Source organism: Numida meleagris, chromosome 2, assembly GCF_002078875.1.
Source record: "Numida meleagris isolate 19003 breed g44 Domestic line chromosome 2, NumMel1.0, whole genome shotgun sequence".
Taxonomy (NCBI): Eukaryota; Metazoa; Chordata; class Aves; order Galliformes; family Numididae; genus Numida; species Numida meleagris.
The window spans coordinates 66846484-66859116 of NC_034410.1; the positions used below are offsets into that span (position 1 = coordinate 66846484).

A 12633-nucleotide genomic window follows, 5' to 3' on the forward strand; every position below is an offset into this window, starting at 1 on the left:
TAACTCAAGCAGAACCTCACCATGTGACCTGTCAGGACTGGGTGCCGCTGGAGCAGCCTTCCTCTATCAACGTGCACTCACCAAATTCACGAGGCTGAGTGGGTCTGAGAAACTAGGGCAGGGCTCAGTAGGTTAGACTTAAGCAAGCATGAACTGTGGTGGATCCACCTTTGCAAACTGCAAAGGCATGAAGATAAATATGCATCTTGTCATGTATAACCTGTTGCTCTGTGAAATTATTGAGTTCCAGTCACTCAGCACAATGACTGACACGACAGGTATTCTGCTACATCATTTCACTACTCTATCTGTTCCTTACGTGAAATGCCTACGTTATTCAGGTACTTCACAAAATATTTTGCATTGTTATTACAGTCATGCTGTGAAACCAGACATTGAGTGAAATGACTAAAATTTCCATTCATTTGGAGAACAGATGCATTGTAGAAATAAGTCCTAATTTTCTGAAATGATATGTAGCATTCTATGAGGATAGGGGTGAGTATAAAAGACTACAGATAATTACAAACATGTATAGTAGAAATAGTTTTACTTTTTTACTTTGAAATTCAGAATAATCAGGAACTTGATATATTACACAATATCTACTAATTATTTTCAATATTTCCCTGGTATATAATTAAGAAGTTTTGCCAATTCTCAAAATGCTTAGGCTTACAGATGGACTGTAACATAGCTCTTTTTTTTTTTTTTTTTAATATGTATCCTATATATGTCCTAAAGTTACCTAAGCAGTTTGATTACATATAAATATCTACAGGAAAAACTGGAGATTCTTAAGTGATCCTGCATGAATCTGTCTTTCAAAGCACATAAAAGCACACAGAAAGTGGCAGCTGCTATTAAACTTTGGCATCCCTTCAAACCAGATGTTTGAAATGTGGATGTAGTTGGATAAGCCTGAACCTAGGCAGCAGCAATAACCAAGCAGTCAATGTGGCAGTAACCATGTGCTCAAAGTGCCATCCCTTACACAGAACAAGGTCATTTTATATTTGCATTCTGCTCCGTCTTTTTTTTTTTTCACTTATTCTTTCATTGTGCAAAAGTTTTCATCTCCTTCTGAGGCCCAGAACAATGCCTATCCATACTGCCATGTAAAAAGCACTGACAGAGACATGCCAATAATATTGGCTACAAAATAAATCAGAAGTGAATCCATTAACTATTTCTCTTTAATCGTTTTCTTTTCCTGATGCCTCTCTACACTCAACTTCTAAACGTTTTTTTCCCTTATTTTCCCCTCTGAACTGAACCACAGCACCAAGCAGACTGGCTTCCTAGTGGCCCCACTGGTGAGTTTTAATTCAGTTGCTGAAACACAAAGGAATTCTTAGCAATGTTCTCAGAATACTCCTCTCCTTCAAAAAGGATTGATTTTTTCCTGAATCTTTAGTCTTCATATCATCACTTAAGTTGAATGCAACATTTCAATATCTCTTCTGCTTTTAATTTCTGTGTTAAATTTAACTGCATGTGACCTTCAAGCTCTTAATTTAACATTTAAAAATCTGCATTTTCCAAATGTTTTTCAACTCTCTTTTTCACTGAAACTAAAGGTCAAGTTTTAACTGATTTTACAAATAGTTTTTGTTAGTTTTTAAGGGAATTTAGTAGTCTCAGAAAAACTTTTCCCTGCATGAGCAGAAATGTCTACTTTCAAACAAATATTTTAATCCTTGCTACTTGGTAACTGATCATTTCCCCAAAAGCACTTCCGATAGGTGAATGAGGTTTTGTGAACAGCCAAACTGCACAAGTTATAAAGCATTTATCTCCTCTGCATTAACCAGTGAGGATGGATTTAAACCCATGCTTAGAGACTTGATTTTTGTCTTTACACTTATTCTGAATTAAAAATTCAAAGTTTGTGGTAGGTGCTCTTTAATATTTGCCGTCTCTTCTCCTCTCAAGTGACTGTATACGTTTCAGTGTATATGATAAACCCTGAGTACAACGTGACATTATCTATACGTGTGCTAAGTACCCCGTATTTGATCATTTCTATACTTCTATCAAGAAAACTGGTTCACATCAAGTAAGCTGATTCACAACAGCTAAATCTGTAGAAGCAAGTGAGATCTTTTAGTTCTCTGAACAGTCTTCCCATCTAGTCCCTATGGAAAAGGTCTCTTATCAGTTGAACCACTCACATTTCTCACCTTCCACCCTTCTGCTCCCTCTGTGGACACCCAGAAAGGAGAGTTTAAATCACAGAATCACAGAATCATTAAGGTTGGAAAGACCAATAAGCTCATCGAGTCCAGTCATCAACCCATGAACCCATGCCAAAGACTGCATTAGACCATGTCATACAGTGTCACTCAATGTTTTTTGAACACCTCCAGGAATGATGACTCCACCACCTCCCCGGGCAGCCTGCTCCAGTGCCTCACCACTCATTCTGGGAAGAAAATTTTCCTACTATACAACCTGAACCTCCCCTGGCACAACTTAAAGCCATTCCCTCTCATCCTATCGCTGCTACCTGGGAGAAGAGACTGAGCCCCACCTCACTACAACCTCCTTTCAGGTCACTGTAGAGAGTGGTAAGGTCTTCCCTGAGCCTCCTCTTCTCCAAACTGAACAATTCCAGTTCCTCAGCTGCTTGCCATAAGACTTGTGCTCCAGACCCTTCACAGCTTCTTTGCCCTTCTCTGGACATGCTCCAGGGCAGCTGAACCATTTAATTTAACTGTAAATAAAGGTTTTTAGTTGCCTTAATAGCCACTTCCTCTCACTCCTATGCCCTTCTGCATACTTTTCCCAAATTTCCTTTTGAAGGTGATAAAAGAAGAGTTGAGCCCTTTCAAGCATTTTTACCTTTAAATATCTCAGACTATCTTTCAGCTGTAACATCAGTCTGTGGGTTGCCCTCACTTCCTGGTAATTGCTATAAATGTATACATATCTTTTATTTAAATAAATTTATCTGGAGCCTTGAATGTGGCATAGTTATTACACAGTATAAAATCAGACGAAAACAATATTCTCCAGACTTCTCTCATTGGTGGAATTTCCACCAGAAAATACTTAGTTGTCACAGCGGTAGGTCTAGCACCAACCTGCCAGTCCTTTAGGTCAGGCACTGGACCATAGAGCACCCTGAGACCCTTCTGGCCCACTAACGTGAACATCCTCTCCATGGGTGAGGCATTATGTTCTGTTGGATTATCTCAGTTTAGAAAAAAGCTACCTATGATTATTTTACATTTCTTAACAGCTGGAACCCAGCTTTCCTTTCAAATATATGTGCTCCCCAAGAGAATTAAATGTGTCATAAAATGTGAACAGTGAGGTGATTCAACTTGCCTCTCTGTCATGACGACTCCAAACCAAACAGTGTTGTCCGAACTCTAATTACGACATTCACCACAATGGTAATTCCAGACATTTCAGTTGTGTACACAGAAACTCTGGAGATCTCCATTACACACCTACTGTTCTCTTAGTTATTAAAACCTTCCAACTGTTTAATACTGAGTACTTTGTTTCAGAAGGCACAGTGGAGCTCTGCTCCCATTGGCTTTGTTAGGTAGTCTGAGCATGAACTCATGCTGGAAGTGTGACTCAAGCCAGCACCCATAAACACTGCTGTTTTCATAATCTCTTAATTAATTTCCACAGTAGCAAGTGGATTAAAAATTACTAAAAGTGGTTACACGAAATCTCTTGAAATCTCCTCCAGATGAAGTAGAAAGCATTGAGAGCTGTAATTTCATTTCACAGATGCTGTCTCCAACTCCATCAGTCTCAGCAGGAAAACAGTAATGTTTGCAGCACTTTTCCACAAGGGCACTTCAGGAACCAGAGGAGGCTGAACAGGTTATCTTCATGGTGGAAACTTTCTCCAGCCTTATTGGGCAAAGCTCTTCACTCTGCTCACAGTTTATGGATTATTTTCTTTGATTCTTCAGATTTTCTGAGTGCATGCCAGGGGAATACTCAAACACGTGGGATGAGTATGCCAGCATAGGAGCAGCCCGCTTCCTGGGGCTGCGCAGCCAGAGGCAAATCACTTCCAAGGGGTTTCTTCATTCTGATTTTTGGAGGCAAACTTACGTCCATGAAAGTTCAAAGGGTGTAATTTTTATTGTGCATTATGGTGGGCAAAGTGAGGAAATCCAGGGACTTCCTTTTGATTTACCAAGCACCAGTATGTCTCTACAAAAGTGGATACGTGCTGTAATTCATCAGCTCACCAGCCAAACGAATGAAGGCTGGCATACATGTCCAGGTGAGTTGTAATTCCTTCTGGGTACCAAGGTGTTGGGCAGAACAGCCTGCCCTGGAAGTGCAACACATCCCAGATGTGGAGAGGTGCCAGAAACATCCGTGCTTGTTAAGGCTCTCTGGGAATCAGAAATACATGTAAATCTTGAACTGACTCAGTGTCAGTTAAGAAGAGCTGGTCAGATATCTGTTACCAAAATATTTTAAACAGAGTTGTCAGAATTGGTAATGGGAAAAAGATGACGTTTATCAAGTCTCTAGATTAAACAGCAGATTAAAGAAAAAAAATGTCACTGTATCTTAGTTTCAAAAGGAAATATTTTCCTGTCTTCCTGTCTATAGACATTTCAGCACATTAATATTGCGAAAAAAATTGTAACAGAAAAATATTTCTAAATCAGAACAGTTTGATTGATTCAACTATTTATGTATTAGCAGTTAAAAAACACCTTCAAGTTCTTAACCCTTAAAGGCCTCTCCTGGAAGGAAAAATGACCCCTCACCTTCCAATATTTCATATTATTAGGCTCATTAGTATTTCATGGCTAGTGAAATGAGAACGAGGATACTCTCTAGCTGCTCTAAGACCCAGTGTTGTTTTGAGGTTTTTTTGAATTCTGCTTGCATCATTTTTGCACAACTGTTTGATCTTTCTTCTTTCCCCTCTTCCACCATCCCCGTTCTCCTCAGCCTTAACACCTGAGGAGGCTATCCTCAGCCTCCTCATCATTGCCACCATGGGGAACAAGGATGATCCTTCAAAGGGCTCTCGTGGCTGTGGTCTCAGTATTTAGGGTGGAAACACATTCTCATTTCACTACTGGAGGGCCAAGTGGCCATGGCAAAGTGGCAGGAGCACTATCATCTTTCTCTTGATGGAGGCACTAGGTGGAGAAGTGGTGGGAACAAGACCAGCATCAACACCCAGCAGGTCCCGGTTCTGCTCCTGGTGACTCCACGGGTGTAGAGAAGAGAACAATATCAGGGCAAGATTTCTGTTCTCATGATATCAGGAAATGGCAGGGACAAGCCAAGGAGATCCTTGTGGGCAAGACAAGGCCTGATACTTATTAGTATAAATACTACAGAGAGGACATATCGGAAAAGGAAGGGGAATTTCCCACCCCACAGAGAGATGCAGAGATTTACAGCCTTATTTTACTGGCACTTGGTAAAGCACAAGACCACGAACTCCACAACTTATTCTCAAAATATCCTCATAGGTACATAAGTGGAAACCAGGCCTACAGCTTAAGATCTTGAAGTTGAAAATGAAGTACCTTAGAAGCTCCACTTTTACTTCCCAGTGATTTTCTCCTTCTGTAAATCGATCTTCCTTTTTCCACTGCTGGGAAAGATACAGAAAATTAGTTAATATTCTCTCAACCCTTAAGAACTTCACTGTGGAGAGACGGCTGCAGATGGCTCCACAACATACACTTAGCATGCAGGATTGGCAACGTGCAATGTTTGCTTCATGGAATAGCATAAGTACACAGCTGCATTGCAGAGGGGCAAATCAATGTCAGTTTATATATATTAATATATATAATTTCATTTCTGTCTACAAGAAATGCAGTCAAGACTCTCCTATGTCACAACTTTCAGAAGATGAGATGGAAATTTTGTCTTCTAGAAACTTCCAGAAATTCTTTTCACTCCCCTCCCCTCCCTGCCGATTCCTTGCAGGTATTATTCATGGAACAACAGAACAAACTAATAAAAACAGCTGAGGTTTAACTATGTCTTAGTTTCAGCTGGGAAGGAATTGTTTTCTTCAGTGTCTGGTGTGATGCCATGTTTTATATACATATATATATCATCATAACTATTATTGTTTTCCTTTTCTCTATCTTGTAAATAGTTTCATCTCAAGCCATGAGTTTTACTTCGATTTTTTTTTTCCCCCAGTTCTCTCCTCCATCCCACTGGGAAGTGGGGAATGACTGCGAACAACTGTGTGGTGCTCAGCCACCTGCCAGATTAAATCACAACAACCACTTTAACAAGGAGAAGTGAAAATTTGTCTGCATATAAACCAATACTAGGAGGACTTTTTGAAACCCAGTTTTCCTCAAAAAAGGTAGCATCAGTATGCTGAACCTGCACGTAGAAGTTGGAGTGTCCAGATAGCACAGGCAGGAATTCAACGGGCATGCCCCCTGCACACCTTCCAGTCCCACAGCTACTTCGTAAGAGTTGACAGAACTAAACTCACCAGGTTTTCTTCCTCCTGCAGCCCGGCGGAGAGGTTTGGAAGAGTGAACCGTCTGTGCCACCATGTGGAAGCTTGCAAGAAGCGCAGCACCCAGTGTTGGGAGTATTTCTGTGCCAAACCTTCCCTTAAATAAAGGCAGCAGCAGGTCCTGCAGCGCTCTGCCAGCCCCTTTCTGCCTGCAGGGAAACATCCCAAATGACACACGGTCAGGGAAGATGCTTAAATTTTTTCAGTCTGATTTTACCGATGGATTAGCATAAAAAAAACACCATCAAATTGCCCAAACTCTTGAATGTGAGTTTACTCAGTCTTTGAGGCATTTGGAATCTGGAGCAGTGTATGTCACTGACACTCATACCCTCCATAAACTACTGTTGACTAATGAGCAGCAAGGAGAGTGTTTTCTCAATAAAATATGCATATCAGAATGGTGAAGGAGGAACTGTCAGCAGACATGGCTCAAATGTATTAATGAAACACGGGTTAGCTGCTCAAACACCATCTGTGTCTTGATGCAGGCAGCTGTAGGCAATCCTAGGGCTGTGAGCATACATTTTTAAACCATTCAAGGAATAGCTGTAGGTGGAGTTACAGAAATAAAACACAGATACTAAAATAAATAGATTATTTTGCATAGACTATAATACTAATGCAGAACAGAAATATGCATCTTGGCCCAAAGTACACTGTGAATCTTTTCAGCCACCTATGTCCTACAACTGTTATGGCCATGGAACTTTCCTAGACAATGTACAGGGTATTGCTAATACATGATACAGGAGAGAGAGCTTTTTGTGAGCACCTTTCCAAAAATATTTGGTTGCCATATGTTTGTTTAAGCTACCAGGAAATTTTCTGCATCTGTCACATTCACAAAAAAAAAAAAAAAAAAGGAAAAAAAAAAGGAAAAAAAAAAAGGAAGTAGGTGGAAAAGAAGTGGCTTTAGGTTAGAGATATGTGCTTATTAATATAACAATCATTGTTTTCTCATTTTATCCTCCAGCCCATCCAAAACATAGGTCATTTTAATGCATTAAAACAAAGCAAAGAAAGTCCAAAGCCCTTCATAAAGATTAGTGTAATCATGTAAATCTTTGGGAAAAAAATAATCACCAGTTTTGTAAATAAGTGCTCCTTGTTCTTTATATTCACATGCACAGATGAATATACATTTATATCCACTGTTCTTTACACTCAGGAGAAAGGGAAACAATACAAGATCTTCTTAGCTGCTTGTGGATAGGAACTGTAATTCCACCATCTGCTAATAGGAGTACTGCAGTGGATTCCCACACTGCTGACAGTATTTTCTGACAGAGGTGAAGTCTTTAGCGCCCAACCCAGTTGTGCAAAAGGAGAGGGAAGGTGGAATGAGAGACAATGACACTATCCTGATGTTTTCCATCAGTTTTATCCAGACCCAGGTTAAATGAGGTTCTGTGAAATTCAATTTGATTATCACTGAAATAATAGGCTCACTGTCTCCATATGAGTCATACGTGTATTGCAAAATTTTAGATGTGCATGAATATCACTACACTGTAGCCATCATTATGTCTTACTTAATTTGGGTGACTTTTAAATAATTCTGTTAACCTTCTTCTAAGTCTGACTTCTTATGCAATAGCCCATCTTTATCTGGGTAACCTTTATGTGCCCACTGAGCGCTTTCTGTGAAGCATTTGAGAATATCTTATTAGCTACAGGCAGACATAAAGACCATAATTAAAAATCAGATGTGGGAGTTAACAGCTTTAAGCACCTTGCCTAGAAAACTGAGTATATTGCAGGATTGAGATCCTGTAGGTTCTCAAGTATGAACTTCAGTTGTCCTAGTCAGTGACTGCCATGCGATGCTACTACCATGTAGCAATGGCAGCATTATGGGACCCTGGAGACATATGGAGCTTTGCTGCCTGTTGCACCGAGCTGAAGGTCAGGAGGATCCAGACTTTGTTTCTTGATCCTCCAAAGACTGTTACTGGTCTTGCATCCCACACTTCCTATCTTCCTAAAAAAATCCCTGAAATCTCTGGGCTCTCATTGAGACAAGCAAATGAAGTTAAGCTTAGTGTAATGCCTCACTACGCTTATACAATGCAATGAGAAGTGAGTCACCTATGTAGCAAGAGAGCCGTCAGTCACTGCTATCATCCTTTCTGACTGCAGTGGAGGCCAAAGAGGTCCTTTTATGCAAAAGTTGGCTATTGCAGTTCTACATAATGTGCACCAAGGGGACAGGGAAGGATTCCTCACCTCTCCCGCTTTGTCCAGCAAAGTAGTTGGAGACATAATGCAAGACAGAAAATGCTCTCTCAAATATGAGGTTTCAGGACAAAATAAAGATTGTCACAAGCACCACATTAATGGCTCAGTCATACCCTGAATGAACTGGGAGTCTGACAGAAGCAGCAGTGGCTAAATAAGCAGAGTAAAATGATATCTGCGCATGCAGCAATAGACTTAGGAGTTTAGAGAGGTGTTCCTATTCTTTTCAAGATAATTCTAGCAAGGATTAAATAAAGTAGAAGACATTTACAGCTAGGGAAGCTAATTACACTGCTTTTTATTATTATTTAAACAACACATCTACTCAAACAGACTCAATGAAAGTTAAAAAAACTCACTAACAGCTTCATTTTCATTTGGTAATCCAAGGCCTTTCCAGAAACACATGAGAAACACCAGAGAAAAACTCTATCTCTACTGATGTTTTATGTCAGAGTTATAATTTTATTCCAGAACTGCCTTGTGTCAGCCTCTGAGAGTAGTACTGTAACATCTTAGAGATGGCTATGTAGAGTAATTTAATTACTATCTGATGGTTAGATCAACAGTGTGAAATCACAGAGTTGTTATTGATGAACAAGCCAGCAAAATTAAACCACTCACTGGAAATTGTTCCTTAACTACTTTACAATAGCAGAGAAATTTGTATTCCTTTATTAAAACTTCACATCATGCTTACTATCTTTCTTTAAAAAAAAATAAAGAACTAATCATTAGAAACAATAGGTGGGATTTTCAGAATTGCTTCAGCAACTACAGTTCCTACACTCCATTTCCAGAAGGATCTCTAAATGCCAGGAAGCCTGTAATTAATCAAGTCAGGTATATGTTTACTCCAGAAACATTAGAAGGTACTTACAAGAATCTCCTAAGCTATCTCAGCAGAGAAAAGATGTATTAAACTTTAAATTAGTTTTCCAGACATTGCAGACATCCAGAAACAGGGGAAAGTTCTTCTCAAAAAGGAATTCTGAAAGCCAAGCTATACAAAAGTAGTTTCCAATAAAATCCCTGGAATTTCCTGTTTTTCAGCTATAAGGGCATAAGCTTGAGCCAGGTGAAACCTAGAGAGCTCAGTGGTTACATGGGAACAATTACCATAAGACAAATTAATGAAAGGACGTAGAGCTGAACGATCTTTCTAATATTATTTTCTATGTTTCTGAAGAATAAAACACACAGTTTTCATAATTGCAAGCTCTCTCCCTGCAACCCAGCAGAAACTGCTGTGAAAGAAAAGAGATGAGAGCCTCCGTATGATGTAGGACTGAGGAATGACAGCTTGTTGGCTAGTCGAGTGAGAGCAAGAGCTAAAGCACATCCATGGACACAACAGAGAGACCAGACCAGCCCCAAGCTCTCATAGCCCAACTCTTGAGAACATCTTGCATCCCTGCATGGACACAAGGTGCTATTGATTTATGGGGTGAAAATATCATCTACTTATTTTCTTTCTGAGCAATAACACATGGAAATGAAATTACAACTCTTTCCATGTTCTTGAACAATGAGTAAACTTGGGACTGCACTAGAAGCAGTTTGCTTTATTGCTTAGTTCAAAATTGCCTCTAGTCAGCTTTACATCATGACAATGTCATTTTGGGAACCAGGATGACTTACATTTGACAGTCAGGATCCCCTGCCTCCCCACACTTTCTATCCCGGGCTCAAATTCAAATGCCTTACTTGTAGGCTCCCTGCTTGTGGCCAGCTACCTTCACGTTCCTTGGCACTACCCATGAGAACAAACAGGTATTCTCTCAGCAATTAAATGCTACAAAACTTGTCCCTTGATAATGTAAACATACAGTTCCTAGATTCATTAATAATGCAAGGCACTTCCGCATATAGAATATTGAAGTTGGTATGTTTTAAAACACCTTTCTTTTCCAAGTATGCTGAGAATTAAGCTTCAAAGATTTCCCAAACCAAAAGTATCTAAAGCTATCATTTACTTTTGAAGCCTGAGCTGCAATCTAGTTTTATGACTGCTTTCAGTGATTGAAAACAAGTGTCTCTATTTATCTGAACTCATAGCATGCATTCTGCCAATAGCTCAAATTCCTCTTTTTCTTCTTTTCTTTTTTTTCCACTTGAAATGAGTATTAAATGACACGTTCCCATTCTTATTGTTAGAGTAATTTAACTAAGCAGAAAATCATAGTATAAACTTAAGATATTACTGACAATGCAGGGTTTTGAAAAAAAAGATTAGATCCAATGCACTGAATTACAAGAGAGCTGAATTAGTGTTCATACAAGAAGCACTGCAACATTTCATATAAATGGACCAAAAGCATAATAATTATGTTAAGACTCTCAGTGAGTAGACAAAATCTTTCACAGGTTTTTAAACACCACATATCATTCCTTTGAATGGGACATTTCTTAGGCCTACCCTGCTGAAATTAATGAGCCTACTTAGAGGGAAAGATGAAATGGGATCCACTTACTGTTTTCCAACTGGTATTTAGGAACAAATGAAATCTACTTGGATGCTAATTCAATAAAGTAACAGTTCGCCATTTCACATCTTAAAAATGTACAGTAATAAGACCTGCTATGGCGATGACAGCATTCATTGGGTAGTTCTTTGAATAGCTTATTTTGTCTTGCATATTCTGGAGTGCCAAACAATGGTAACTAAAGATGCTGAGAATAATCTCAGACAGAGTATCGGGAGGGCTTAAAAACATTAAACAGCTTTTCAAGGACGGAATACAAATGAGCATGGTAAAATAAACACCTTTCAGTATGGCAATCTCCCTCCAGACCATGATGGTGACTAAAAGGAAATGGTCTTTTCAAAGCAGTGAGTTAAGAGGATCTTTCTCCACACAGAAGTGCTATGGGGCAGTTGGGGTCTGCCTTCACTGAGAGCATAGAAAGCGGCACTGGAATTTAACTGAGGCACAAACACTTGTGTTGGGCAGGAGTAACAGGTGGAGAAGGTGGGAAGGAAAGGACAGAAACAGAAGGCAGAGAGGCAGATGCAGCTGCTGAAGAGGAAATGCTGAAAGAGAAGGAAAGCTGATAGCATCCTGGCAGAGATGAGGCTGGGTCAAGACATGAGTAACATTTAAAGACCACACAATTCTCAGGCTATAAAGCTTCTCTTCTTTTCCTTTTACTGTTCACTACTGCAGTTTGAACAACCTAAGAATGATACATGAAAGGGCACTAAAAGACTTAGCTTAATATTGTTACCCTTTGCTACAATTTTCACAAATCATTACATGTTTTTAAAAGAGTCAACAATTTTAAAATAACTTCAGTGATATTTCATTATTGTTGCTAACTCACATCACATGAACAATATTTTTCTTTGCATTCTGAATATACAAATTAATGAGCAAATTGTCTTCTAGAAACTGAAGTGACTCCTGAAAAACCCTTTGCGTCTCTTTGTGAAGAGATGTCATAATATTTTTACAGTTCTTGAGTGATCTGTCTCCTTGAATCACCAAGGTCGGAAAAGACCTACAAGATCACCCAGTCCAACCGTCTACCTATCACCAACAGTTCTCACTAAATGACGTCCCTCAACACAACGTCTAAACATTCCTTGAACACCTCCAGGGTCAGTGACTCTACCACCAGCCTGGGCAGCCCATTCCAGCACCCGACCACTCTTTCAGAGAAGTAGTATTTCCTAACATGCAGCCTGAACACGTCTCAAAGAGCTGCTACTTGGAGCCCACGTGCGATGACCAGTGCCATATGAGATGATGGGTCATGCAGCCTTCCTAGAAAAGGTGGAGTTGGATGGTAGGAAGGGAAAACATCAGAGCCTCTAATGCTTTCCCGTGGCCATTCATAGAGCCTGTCCCGCCTCCTTCACTGCATGCACAACGATGGGAGAGCTCCAGGTC

At 39.7% G+C, this 12633-nt stretch overlaps 1 long non-coding RNA gene across 1 annotated transcript; it reads right to left on the reverse strand.

The window, feature by feature from the left end:
- On the reverse strand, positions 2967-6896 carry LOC110394558. Its single transcript, XR_002435713.1, has 3 exons — positions 6473-6896; positions 5535-5602; positions 2967-4441 (listed from the first exon to the last, which is right to left on the reverse strand). It is a non-coding gene; the product is annotated as an uncharacterized LOC110394558 (long non-coding RNA).